The sequence below is a fragment of the Herpailurus yagouaroundi genome, unplaced genomic scaffold (genome assembly GCF_014898765.1).
Source record: "Herpailurus yagouaroundi ecotype Mexico unplaced genomic scaffold, PumYag 180, whole genome shotgun sequence".
NCBI classification, from domain to species: Eukaryota; Metazoa; Chordata; class Mammalia; order Carnivora; family Felidae; genus Herpailurus; species Herpailurus yagouaroundi.
This window is the reverse complement of record NW_024412411.1, coordinates 10,002,871-10,015,409: the sequence shown is the minus strand read 5'-3', so window position 1 is coordinate 10,015,409 and position 12,539 is coordinate 10,002,871. Positions and strand designations below refer to the sequence as shown.

General features: G+C 36.2%; 1 protein-coding gene across 4 annotated transcripts in view; it reads left to right on the top strand.

The window, feature by feature from the left end:
• Nucleotides 1–12,539, top strand: part of TENM4 (teneurin transmembrane protein 4) — a 2,953,639-nt gene that overhangs the window by 792,840 nt on the left and 2,148,260 nt on the right. The gene's annotated exons all lie outside the window — the stretch shown is intronic.

Here is a 12,539-nt window from a genome sequence, read left to right as displayed (position 1 = left end):
TAGACATTTTTGACAATATTTGTTCTTTCAATCCATGAGCATGGAATGTCTTTCCAATTCTTGGCGTGGTCTTCAGTTTCTTTCATCAGCGTTTTATAGTTTTTAGACTAGAGGTCTTTCACCTGTTTGGTTATGTTTATTTCTTAGATATATTCTTGTTATTGGTGCAAATGAAAATGGGATCTTTTTTTCATTTCTCTTTCTGCTGCTTCATTATTTGTGTATAGAAATGCAACAGATTTCTGTGGATTCATTTTGTGTCCTGTGACTTTACTGAATTCATTTGTCAGTTCCAGGAGTTGTTTTGGTGGAGTCTTTTGGATATTTTATATATAGTATCATGTTGTCTGCAAATAGTGAAAGTTTTACTTCTTCCTTACCTTGGAAAGGTAGGATGCCTTGAATGCCTTTTATTTCTTTTTGTTGTCTTTTAGCCGTAGCTAGCAAATACAATACTGTGTTGAATAAAAGTGGAGAGAGTGGACATCCTTGTCTTGTTCCTGAGCTTATAGGAAATGCTATCAGTTTTTCCCCATCGAGGATGATGTTGGCTGTGGGTTTTTCATGTATGGCCTTTATTATATTGAGCTATGTTCCCTCTAAACCTACTTGGTTGAAGGTTTTTATCATGAATGGATGTTGTACTTTGTCAAATGCTTTTTCTGCATCTAATGGAAATGATCATATGGTTCTTATCCTTTGTCTTATTGATGTGTTATATCACATTGATTGACTTGCAAATATTGAACCACCCTTGTAACCCAGGAATAAATCCCACTTGATCACAGTGAATGATTTTTTTAATGTATTGTTGAAATTCATTTTACTAGTATTTTGTTGAGGATTTTTACATCTGTCTTCATCAGGGGTATTATGCTGTAGTTCTCTTTTGTGTGTGTGCTGTATTTATCTGGCTTTGGTGTCAATGTAATAAATTTGGAAGTTTTCCTTCCTTTTGTATTTTTTTAGAATAGTTTGAGAAGATAAGGTATTAAATCTTCTTTAAATGTTTGGTAGAATTTGCCTGCGAAGCCATCTGGTCCTGGATTTTTTTTGTTTGTTTGTTGGAAGTTTTTTGAATCATTGCTGGATATCAGTCTGTTCAAATTTTCTATTTCTTCCTGTTTCAGTTTTGGTAGTTTATGTTTCTAGGAATTTATCCATTTCTTCTTGGTTATCCAATTTGTTGGGGTATGGTTTTTCATAACATTCTTATAATTGTTTTTATTTCCAGGGTGTTGGTTATTTCTTCTCTTTTGCCGGAGACCAGCTCCAGCAACCAGGGGTTCCCGAAGGAAGAACGGCGTCAGTGAAAATAAAACAAAACTAAAATAAAAAACTAGAAAATAAAAACTAAAATAAAAAACTAAAACTAAAATAAAAATGGACACAGACAACAGCAGTGTGTTGAACTGGCCAATTTATTGTAGTAAACGTGGCATTATATATGCTATGATTTCCTTGTAGCCTACGTCATTTATGTTTTTCTAACATTACCTAATTTTGAAAATGTTCCTATGTATAAACAACCTTTAAGAAATAACATGGCAATTTTCCCCTAACTTTCCTGCATACCCTTTGATTATAGATTAATTTCTTACATTATTCCATTCTGCATCTGCGTTTATCTATAATCTACAAAGCATTTGCTTTGCTGTTCTCGTGAAAGGCCCTCCATTTCTCAGCACCTCAAGTGGAACAGTTACAGGGACATGACCTCCTAACCACATGAGGCCAGAAGAACAATGTGTTTGCCTCGGTCCGAGGTGCCAGAAAGGGGCTGAAAAGGCCTTAGAAACCCATGCCTCATACATTCTCAGAGAGACAATGCACCTAGGAACCAAAGAACCATTCTGTAGCTTAACCGACTAGGTTCAGTCATCATCAGGAATGCCTCCGGGGGGCCAGGTGGGCCTAGGGTTCAAAGTCACCTGTGCCCAGAGATACGCTCCTTAGTTGCCGGAGTGGGGCTTTCAAATCCATATGTCTCTCCTTTACAGGCCCTCTTTGCTGGCAAAGGTTTGAGGCTATCATCCTTCCTGTAAGTAGAGGAGTCTCCATAGAGGATGGCAAGGGCTAAACGTAAGGCCGCACAATTTCTTGCGGAGCCTTATTTTCTTCCCTAATGGTTCTTTTCCCAGGGGGCCTGCCGAGGGCAATTCCCCAACAGACAATACCCCAGGTACTTTTAAGGCCAAATTACCTAAAAGCGGGAGGACAAGAAGCTACACTGTTGGCAGGCCGCCCTGCAGTCACCAATCCGTCCACAGCCCGGGCCCTGCCACTCAGGCTGGGATAGCTTGGCTTCCAGCATCAGCACTCTTTCATTGTCAATTGTATTTATTTGGGTCCTTTCTCTTATTTTCTTGATAAATCTGGCTAGAGGGTTATCAATTTTATTGATTTTTTTTTTTTTGAAAGAAACAGCTCCTGGCTTCATTGATCTCTTCTATTTTGGTTTGTCATGTTTTTTAGAGTCTACTTCATTTATTTCTGCTTTGATATTTATTATTTCCTTCTTTCTGCTGGTTTTAGGTTTTGTTTGTTCTTTTGCTAGCTCCTCCAGGTGAATACTTAGGTCATTTATTTGCAATTTTTCTTGCCACTTGGGGTAGGCCTTTATTGCTGTATACTTTCCTCTTAGAACTGTTCTTGCTGCACCTGAAAGGTTTTGCACCATTGAGTTTTCATTTTCATTTTTTTCCATGAACTTTTTATTTCTTCTTTTATTTCCTGGTTGACCCATGTTTAGTGGCATGTTATTTAACTTCTATGTATTTGTGGTCTTTCTAGATTTTTTTCTTATGGTTGACTTCTAGTTTCACAGCATTGTGGCCAGAATGGATGCATAGTACGGCTATTATCTTTTTGGCTTTGTTGAGGCTTGTTTTGTGAGTTAGTATGTGATCTATTCTGGAGAATGTTCCTTGTGCACTTGGTTCCTTGGTAAGATTGTATGTTCTGCTGTTTTGGATTGGAATGTTCCAAATATATCTGTTAAATTCATCTGGTCCAGGGTGTCTTTCAAAGCCATTGTTTTCTTGTTGAGTTTCTGTTTAGATGATCTGTACATTGATATAAGTGGGGTGTTAAAGTTCCCTATTATTATTGATTACTTCCTTTATGTTTGTTATTAACTCTTCCATGTATTTGGGTTCTTTCACATTGTGAGCATAAATATTTACAATTCTTATATCTTCCTATTGGATTGTCCCCTTTATTATTATATAGTGTCCTTCTTTGTCTTTGGTTATAACCTTTGTTTTAAAGTCTGTTTCGTCTCATGAGTATTGCTACTTCAGCTTTCTTTTAACATCCATTTGCTTGATAGATGTTTCAACTTCCACCTGCCTTTCAATCTGTACATGTCTTTAGGTTTAAAATGAATCTCTTATAGGCAGCATATGCATGGATCTTGTTTGTTTTTGTTTGTGTTTTTTATCCATTCTATCACCCTGTGTCTTTTGATTGGAGCATTTAGTCCATTTACATTCAAAGTAATTATTGATACATATATATTTATTGTCAATTTATTATTTGTTTTGTTATTGTTTCTGAAGATTATTTCTTATCCTTACTTGTCTTTCTTCCATGTTTTGCTGTTTTTCTTTATTATGTATTAGGAATGCTCTGTATTCATTAAAAAAAAATTAATGTTTATTTTTGAGAGAGAGAGGTGGGGGGAGGGGAGAGGGAGAGAAAGCACAAGTGGAGGAGTGGCCAAGAGAAAGAGGGAGACACAGAATCTGAAGCAGGTTCCAGGCTCCGAGCTGTCAGCACAGAGCCTGATGTGGAGCTCAAACCCATGAGGCAAGAGATCATGACCTGAGCAGAAGTCGCATGCTTAACTGACTGAACCACCCAGGAGTCCTGTTCTTTCTCTTTATTCTTTGCATATATATTAGTAGTGTTAGATATATGGTTACCATTAGATTTGCATATAACCTATTCTGCATATAGTAGTCTATACTTGATGTTTATTTAAGTTTTAACCCATTATTTACTCCTCTCCTCCCCTTGTTTAAGGTATATGTTTTTATATTTTATACCCTTTTATTTTTGTGAGTTCCTTGACTGCTTTTTTACAGAAATATTCATTTTTACTGATTTTGTGTTTCCTACCTTTTACTGTTACTTTGGTCTCTCCTCTCCTTTTCACTCAAATAGTCCCCTTTAATATTTCTTGCGGGGCTGGTTTAGTGTTCATGAACTCCTTTAGTTTTTGTTTGTAGACAGACTTAATTTTAAATCATGGTCATACCTTTCACCAGCTTTAAGACTTTTGTGAAGATCACCTACTTCTCAGGCACAAATTTTTGGACTTTAAATTGAAACAAACAAATATATAATTCTCCTCAAAGAGCTTTTGTGATGATTAATCTAGTAAAATTCCTGAAACATAGTAAGGTCTTGATAAATGCTTGTTGCCTCTACTAGTAGTCCTACACAATACTTTTAAATTATAAATAGTTTCATGTGTCTAAAGATTAAAATGCTAATGATTGACAAGCTTCAGCTTTTATTCTGAGGGGTATGTTTTCTTTTTCTTTTTTGATGCACATCAAAAAAATATTCCTTCCACTGTAGTCATTTTGTTTAAAACCCAGTAACTTTGACCTTACAAAGTCAATACTGTTGTTTATATTTTTTGACTTTGGCAGAAAACAAGGTCCCAAGCACTGAAGCAAATCTTTTTGTCTCCCTTGATCTATTTTTCCTGCCTTGAAGAAATGTTTCATGTATTTGCTCCTCTATTTATATCTCAATTCACAGTTGTTACCAGATTTGCATGTTCATATTCACATTTTCATTTGTAAGATTTATACAGAACATGTCCTTTGCATAAGTATGCAACATAAAATACAGACTTCCATAAAGAATAAAATGTGTTTCTTCTCTAAGAATATATGAGCCCCGAACATAAATTCCGTAACAACAGTCTACTGGGGGAACTTTTTTCATGTGTTGAGGAACCACATGGGGAACTGAAAACTGAAATTTTACCAGTAAGGAGAGCAGTAGATCAAGTCTTTTAGGGCAGACAGGAGGGAAGGAAGCCCAGGATTAGGCACAGTTAAGAAAGGAACAAGATGATGGTGCTGGGTAAGCCAAAAGAGGGAATTTCCAGCAGAGTCAGATTCTGTAGAGTGGCTAAGTAGGGGGCAGCTTGATAATCATATTAGTTTTACCATTTACACAGTCACAGACAAAAATAGAGAGTAGAGCCAACAGGTTGTTGGAGATGGAAGCCTGAAATATTGTGGGTAGAGGAGGATGACTAAGCACATGTGCCCCGGTTCCCATCCATGTCTGCCATATGACTATGAGCATTTTGTGTCATCTTTATGAGTTGATTTCCCTAACTATAAAATGGATAAGGCTTATTTTATGGTGCTGTTTTGAATATTATTGTGACAAGAATATGCAGAGTATGTAGCAATACTTTTTTAAAATATAAAAGGTTTGTAGTAGATGGTAGGCAATATTTTTATCAGGGTCAACATTTTTTATCTATATTCAAGGTGGTTAGAGAAACAGAAAAGAGAAAGATTCAACTGTATAGTTAACTTTGACTTTTTAAGTTTTACTCAAAATATTCCTGTTTTTTTAAACTGAAAACAATGAAATGTCATTATCACATTTTATCATTCCTTTTGATATTTTACTTCATCTCCGACCACTAAAACAAACTCTACTGCTTTCTGGCCTCAAGGACTCTGAAAATGAATGGTTTCTTATTAAAACTAGTGGTTCTGTGAAGCACCAGCGAAAGGTGCAGCCGTACTGCATTCCAAAGTAACACTTCTTTTTTTCCTTCCATCATTAACCAAAGTTAAAATTCTTCTCTAAAAGTGAAATGGAACTAAAGCTATTGTAATATTTTGCTCTTCTACAAGACTAATTTGATGTTTGTAGATTTGAGTGGCCACATTTCTGGAACTATTACGCATATCTAATAATCTTTATCAGTTATCACAAACTACTCCAAGAGAGAAAATCCCAAGTCTTAGTGGTTTGATATAATAGAAGTTATTTCTCAATCATCTAGAGACCAGACAGTATAAGGTAGGAATAAAGGACAGTTACTGTGCTTGAAGGACCTAACCAAAAGAGATTCTTCCCTTTCAACATTTGGCTTCCAAGATCATCTTGGAGTTTGATAGAAAACTAGCATAAAGAAAAGAGACACAATGAAGCATCACTCAGGAGGCTGGACCAGGCCTGGAAATGTTGTACATCTCTTCTATCAGTATTACTTGGTCAGGACTTAGACCGATTTCTAGATTCAAGGGAGCTGACAAAATGCAGTCTGTGGCTGACTTTTCATATTATGAAAAGGAAGCATTAATCTTTGGTGGTCAGAATGCCATTGATGTCACAGTCCATATTTTAGGTTTTTAATCTGCTGGACATCTGATGAAGAGCTCTGTTTGGCTAGGGATGAATGACACTACTTTGTTAAAGTCTGCTCTAATCTTTTCAAATATTCAACAGTGGCAGTGAGTAGTGAAGCTCTGCCTTTGGTGTCCAACATACTTGAGTTTGGATCCTAGCTCAGGTCCTTGCTAGCAGAGTATCTTGACTTTTCTGAGCATTGGTATCCTCATCTGTAAAATTGTTAGACCATGGCAGACGTTAATAATGTTTATATAGATCTGGAGTTGAAATATGTAAAATATGTAAATTAACTATCGGAGTGTCTAGCACAAAGAGATTGCTTAATCATTGTTAGCTGTTATGATTGCGATTGTTATTTGCCTTAATACCAAATAAGTAATGATTTATTACTACATCATGAACAAAATTCTTAATATTCATGAGATTGCCCATGTACCTTAACATCACCTTTAAGTCATTGGAGACACATTGAAGAAAGTTTTGTCATGGGCCTTTTAAATATTGGTGGCCTTCACAGTTTAAGCTTATACTGATGATGGTCTTAAGTTCTTAACCCAGCTGTCGTTCCGCCTGGATTAGGTTAGAGCCATGCTGGCTACCAGTCAAACGGAATTGTGATTGTTGCTTAATGTATCTAAATATCACTAAATAAATTTTGAAAAACAAATATCTGATAATGTGTATGACACCCATGCACTTAAAGGGCACCTCATATGCTCTGAGATATTTGTTTTATTTTCTAAAATTTAAGATCATTGGAAGGAGGACCTTTTTAGATTATTTTATTAATTTGACATATCTAATGATTGTTCATATTTGAACATGAGAAGCATTCAAGTCTATTTGGATTTTCCAAGCTCTATTTTTACTCCAACCATAGGAAAATAATTTAACCTCTAGTATTCTAAGGGGCTTTGTCTGCAAAATGAGAGTGATAATACCTGCCACACAGAGATTGAAACCTTTCAGAATACTACGAGGAGAAATTGGGTACTCCACATATGTTTGTTCTATTTGAATGTAAGTCTGAAGATTCTACAATTCTATGATAGTATTAGAATTTTCATTTTAGAAAGTTTTGCATTTTTGTTATGGAAAATTGTTACCTTTATAAAATTATTACCTCTATAAATCTAGAATTCAAATAGAACACATTCTAAAGGAGACCATAAATGCTCTGTTTGCTTGGTACTATTTACACATGTTTTCCAATACAATTTACTGGAGAATGAGATGAGATAAGTAGAGATGTTGGTTATTAAACTCTGTTCCTTACATTTTAGCTACATCAGTGAGAGCAGGTTTCTGGATTCTAAGTGCTAGAAAATGAATTATTGAAGTGTGAAAGCGGAACTGTGTATTGAAAATTGCAAAACACGCAGAGGCTGGCTGGTATGCCTTATCAGAGAAGCTGGTTTGTTAGAACTTTAGTGGTTAAACCTTAAAGGTACCTCTACCTCCTATTAGAAGCAAATGCTCAGGGCGCCTGGGTGGCTCAGTCGGTTAAGCGGCCGACTTCGGCTCAGGTCATGATCTCACGGTCCGTGAGTTCGAGCCCCGCGTCGGGCTCTGTGGAGCCTGTTTCAGATTCTGTGTCTCCCTCTCTCTGACCCTCCCCCGTTCATGCTCTGTCTCTCTCTGTCTCAAAAATAAAATAAACGTTAAAAAAAATTAAAAAAAAAAGAAGCAAATGCTCAACCCTTTTTTCCTGGCTCTTGCCCCTGGAAATAATCCCATAGCTAATATGTTGTAAATGTTAATGAATTCAGTAATGTCTTGCACTGTCTCCTGCATTTTAATCACCATGTAATCTGGAGTGGTAACTATATTTCCCAAACCCCAAACTGGGACATGTTGCCTACTAGATGGTCTGATCCACAGCTGTAAACTGCCTGAGAGAAGACATCCATTGTTAGAGAAATACTGAAATTTCTGGAGTGTAAAAAGTATAATTAGAACCATACTGGATTTCTGGTCTATTACTAAATAGTTTGTTCTAGAACTAAATTTGAGGGAAAGGAAAAGAAGAGGGAGTGAGATTAAAAATGACTAAATACTTAACTAGGTGTCAGCTATTGAAAAAAAAGCTTATTTTTACAGTTACTATTTTAATCTTTCTAACAATCCTGTTATGAATGCTTCTGTTTTATGGATAGGGAAATAGAACCTTCAAGAAATCAGGTAATCCGTTCAAGGTCACACAAATTCTAAATGCCAGAACTAGAACTGAAGCTATTTAAGGTGATGGCCCTTGGGCAAAACCAAGTCAGACTCTTAGTACTATTGTGTGTTTCTTCAAAACAACTGAAATATATCTTTCCAACATCAATCAGTTCTCCCATTCTCTAATATCAACTAGGTGTCCTACAATGCAATTTAATTCTGACACTAACAACCTGGAGTTAGTGCAGAACCAAGGGAGCTTAATTCCACAAGACTGCCTATATTTTAGATGTCAGCAGGAAATGGGGTCCTTATGCTACCTGCACTCTGCCTAGCTTGCTACAAATTTAGGAGTTCTTACAACTCTCCATTCATCAACCTGTAAGCTCCTTCAAACTTCATTGTTTCAGAGGTTTTAACGGTCTCATTACATAGGCACAATTGATTAAATCATTGGGTAGTGGTGACTGAATTCAATCTCCAGCCCTTCTCCCTTCCTCAGAGGTTGGGGGTCAGGTGGAACTGATAGTTCTAACCTTCTAATCGTGTGATTGGTTCCTCTGTAACCCATCTTGAGGCTATCAAGGGGCCTACCGAGAGTTACCTCATTACCATAAACTCTAATATGGTCAAAAGGGACCTGTTATGGATGATAAAAGAAACTCTTATCACTCAGAGAGTTCCAAAGATTTTAGGAACTCTTGCCAGGATCCAGAGACAAAGACCAAATATACATTTTTTTTTTAAATTTTACCATAACCATCCATTCTTTTAATACAGATCACAGAAACTTATTCTACTCATAAGCTTAAATTTATCCAACAGGGCCTCTTGGTTCAGAGAAAAGGAATTATGATGGGACAGATTAAGTCAATGTGCTACAAAGATGAAATATATCAATCTGTGTGACCTAGTTCTAGTACCAGAAAGTATTCATTCCTGAAAAGTGCCTTTTAGAGACCTAACCTCAGGACCTTTTGGCTACTTAAGAGAATATGTATCCAACATTTAAAAAATATTTAGTATGTATGTATGTATTTATGTTGATGCATTATAGTTCCATAGCGTTTAAAATTGAATGTAAACATGAAAATCTGAATTACTGGCTGAAAATATCATAACTAAGCAGATTAGTTATGATGAATGACTCTGAACTTGGAGAGAATAAAAGACCACCACCTGCCCATCTCTATCAGGTACCTATCAGAAAGGAGAAAATTTCTCTGTATATTTAGAATATAAGAAGACAGTTCTGAGTTTGGATTTTATAAGTATCAGTTTAAACATTTAAAGGAAACTTAAAATAATTATAATAATCAATCACATATTTCTATGTTTAATCTTTCTTTTCCTGCTAGGCAATAAGCACACAAAGGTAAGCACTGAGTTCTTATTCACCATTGAGTCCCCAGTAAGTAGCCTAGCATCTGGCACATAGTAGGAGTATAATAAAGATTTGTTGAATAAATGAATCGGGAAGACCTAGTTTTGAATCTTGACCTCAGTATTTACTGTGACCTTGAACAAATTACCTAACCTATTAACGCCTCAGTTTCCTCAATATTTATAGTGATAGTACTGTTTAATAATAAAATTTGCCCAAGTAAATTTGAAGATCTAATTGACTTTATTAAATGATTCATGAATTAGGCAAAACCCCACCTAGCAAGTAGAGAGGCACTCTGAGGAGTTACACAATATGGAAGATTTTTATAGACAAAGCATGGAATAAGAAAGTTATTAGCACAAGAAAAGGATTCTTCCCCAGGAGGCTGTTTGCTAGGGGAAAAAGCAAGGTGTCTTATCTTGCAGATTACCTCATCTTTCTTTGGTAAATGGAGAGGACCCAGGTGACAGACTCATTGGTGCTGATGAAAAACAAAACAAAACATTTCCTGACTGACTGGTTAAGGTCACATTTCTGGGGGAGGTTGAAACTGCAGTTAGATTGGATATTAAGCCCTGGTTTGGGAACTTGGTCTAAGTGACACTATTTTCAGCCTGTGGTTTTCTTTTTTTCTTTTCTTTTCTTTCCTTTTTTTTTTAATTTTTAAATGTTTATTTTTTTGTGTGTGTGAGAGAGAAAGTGTGAGCAGCAGAGGGGCAGAGGAGGATGGAGACACAATCGGAAGCAGGCTCCAGTCTCAGTGTTGTCAGCAAGAGCCAGATGCAGGGCCAGAACTCAGGAGCCATGAAATCATGACCTGAGCCAAAGTCAAATGCTTAACTGACTGAGCCATCTAGGCGCCCCCAGCCTGTGCTTTGCTTTTCTTTTTTCCTTTTCCTTTTTCTTTTTCTTTCTTTCTTTCTTTCTTTCTTTCTTTCTTTCTTTCTTTCTTTCTTTCTTTTCTTTTCTTTTCTTTTCTTTTCTTTTCTTTTCTTTCTTTTTATTTCTTTTCCTTTATTTCTTTTTTCTTCTTTCTTTCTTTTCTTTCTTTTTCTTTCTTTTCTTTTCTTTATTTCTTTTTCCTTCTTTTCTTTCTTTCTTTCTTTCTTTCTTTCTTTCTTTCTTTCTTTCTTTCTCAGTACTAACCTTTTTATTTTGGGGGAGATATTGGTGAGATAACACATGCAGGTTACTTATACAGCATGGTGAGTAGTATGCATTCAGTAAAAGTCAGCTACTATTATTGTGTTTACCAAAGTTTAAAGGGCACAGAGGGAATAACAAGAATAAAATTTATATTACTATCTATGGCCCATACTTCCATAATTAATTCAATATATTATTTTGTGAAAGCTCCTAGATTAAATTGACTCCATTCTATTGATTATCTTGCATTTAGTAGATATTAATGCTAATTGAATGAATGTATGAATGCATAAATAGGAATGTAGTATTAAATTTTAAGCAGGTGGCTGAGTATATAATATGTGATAAATATAATGATGAACAAAATACAATCTCTGCCCTAAAGATCTTAGAGTATGTTTGTGGGAAAAATATCTAAATAGATCATTGCCATGAAGTATGATAAATACTGAGTTGGAAACATCTAAAAACCAATAATTACACACATGCATACACAGAGCTGCAGAGTGAATGGCCATGGGTGCATTAACGTGAGAGTCAGTAGTTCAGAAAGCTTTCTCACATCCATATCCTTTTTATCACTTGAGGGAAATATTTTATGTCTTTTGTGCCCATTTCTCAGATGCAGAAATTGAAGCTAAGAGGGTTTCAGTGAATTGTCCCAGATTTTATAGCCCTAGAGATTAAATGCATGTATTTTGAGATCTCATCCCATGTCCCTACTACCCAACATTTGCTTTAATGTCAGTCCTTTAATAGCTAACAGTAGTATTTTTTTTAATTTTGGATACTTATGGTTCTAATTGTATCCTGCATATGTAGTTCTCATTCGATGAGTCTTTCTTCATTAACTTTTTCATGTCTGTGAATTTACAACTTAACAAATAGTCCTGGGGCATCTGGTTGGCTCAGTTGGTGGAGCATCCAACTCTTGATTTCGACTCAGGTCGAGATCCCAAGGTCGTGGGATTAAGCCCTGTGATAGGCTCCATGCTGAGCATGGAGCCTGCTTGAGACATTCTCTCTCTCTCCCTCTCTCCCTCTCCCCCTCTCCCTCAGCCCCCACCCCCCGCTCGTGTGCGCATGCACACACACACACATTCTCTCTCTCTCTCTCAAAAACAAAAACAAAAACAAAAAACTCTTATAAAGTGATAAATAGGCCTAGGAGCTCTGAATGAAAGTTGCAGTGAGGACTTTGATTCTTAAACTAATTAGACCAGATGAGTATTTTCTTTTATAGGAGGCCTTAACATTAGTAAAATGGGGCTAATACTGTTTATCTCAGAGAGCTACTATGAAGATTAAAAAGATAAAACATTTGTAAAGCCCAGACTGGGTGCTCTGTATTAGATGGTTCTCGTCCTCTTTCCCTGTCAGACTCTGCTATGCTTCACGGTACCCACTGCCTGCTCTGCAACTCCAAGCAACTCTAATGTCCACA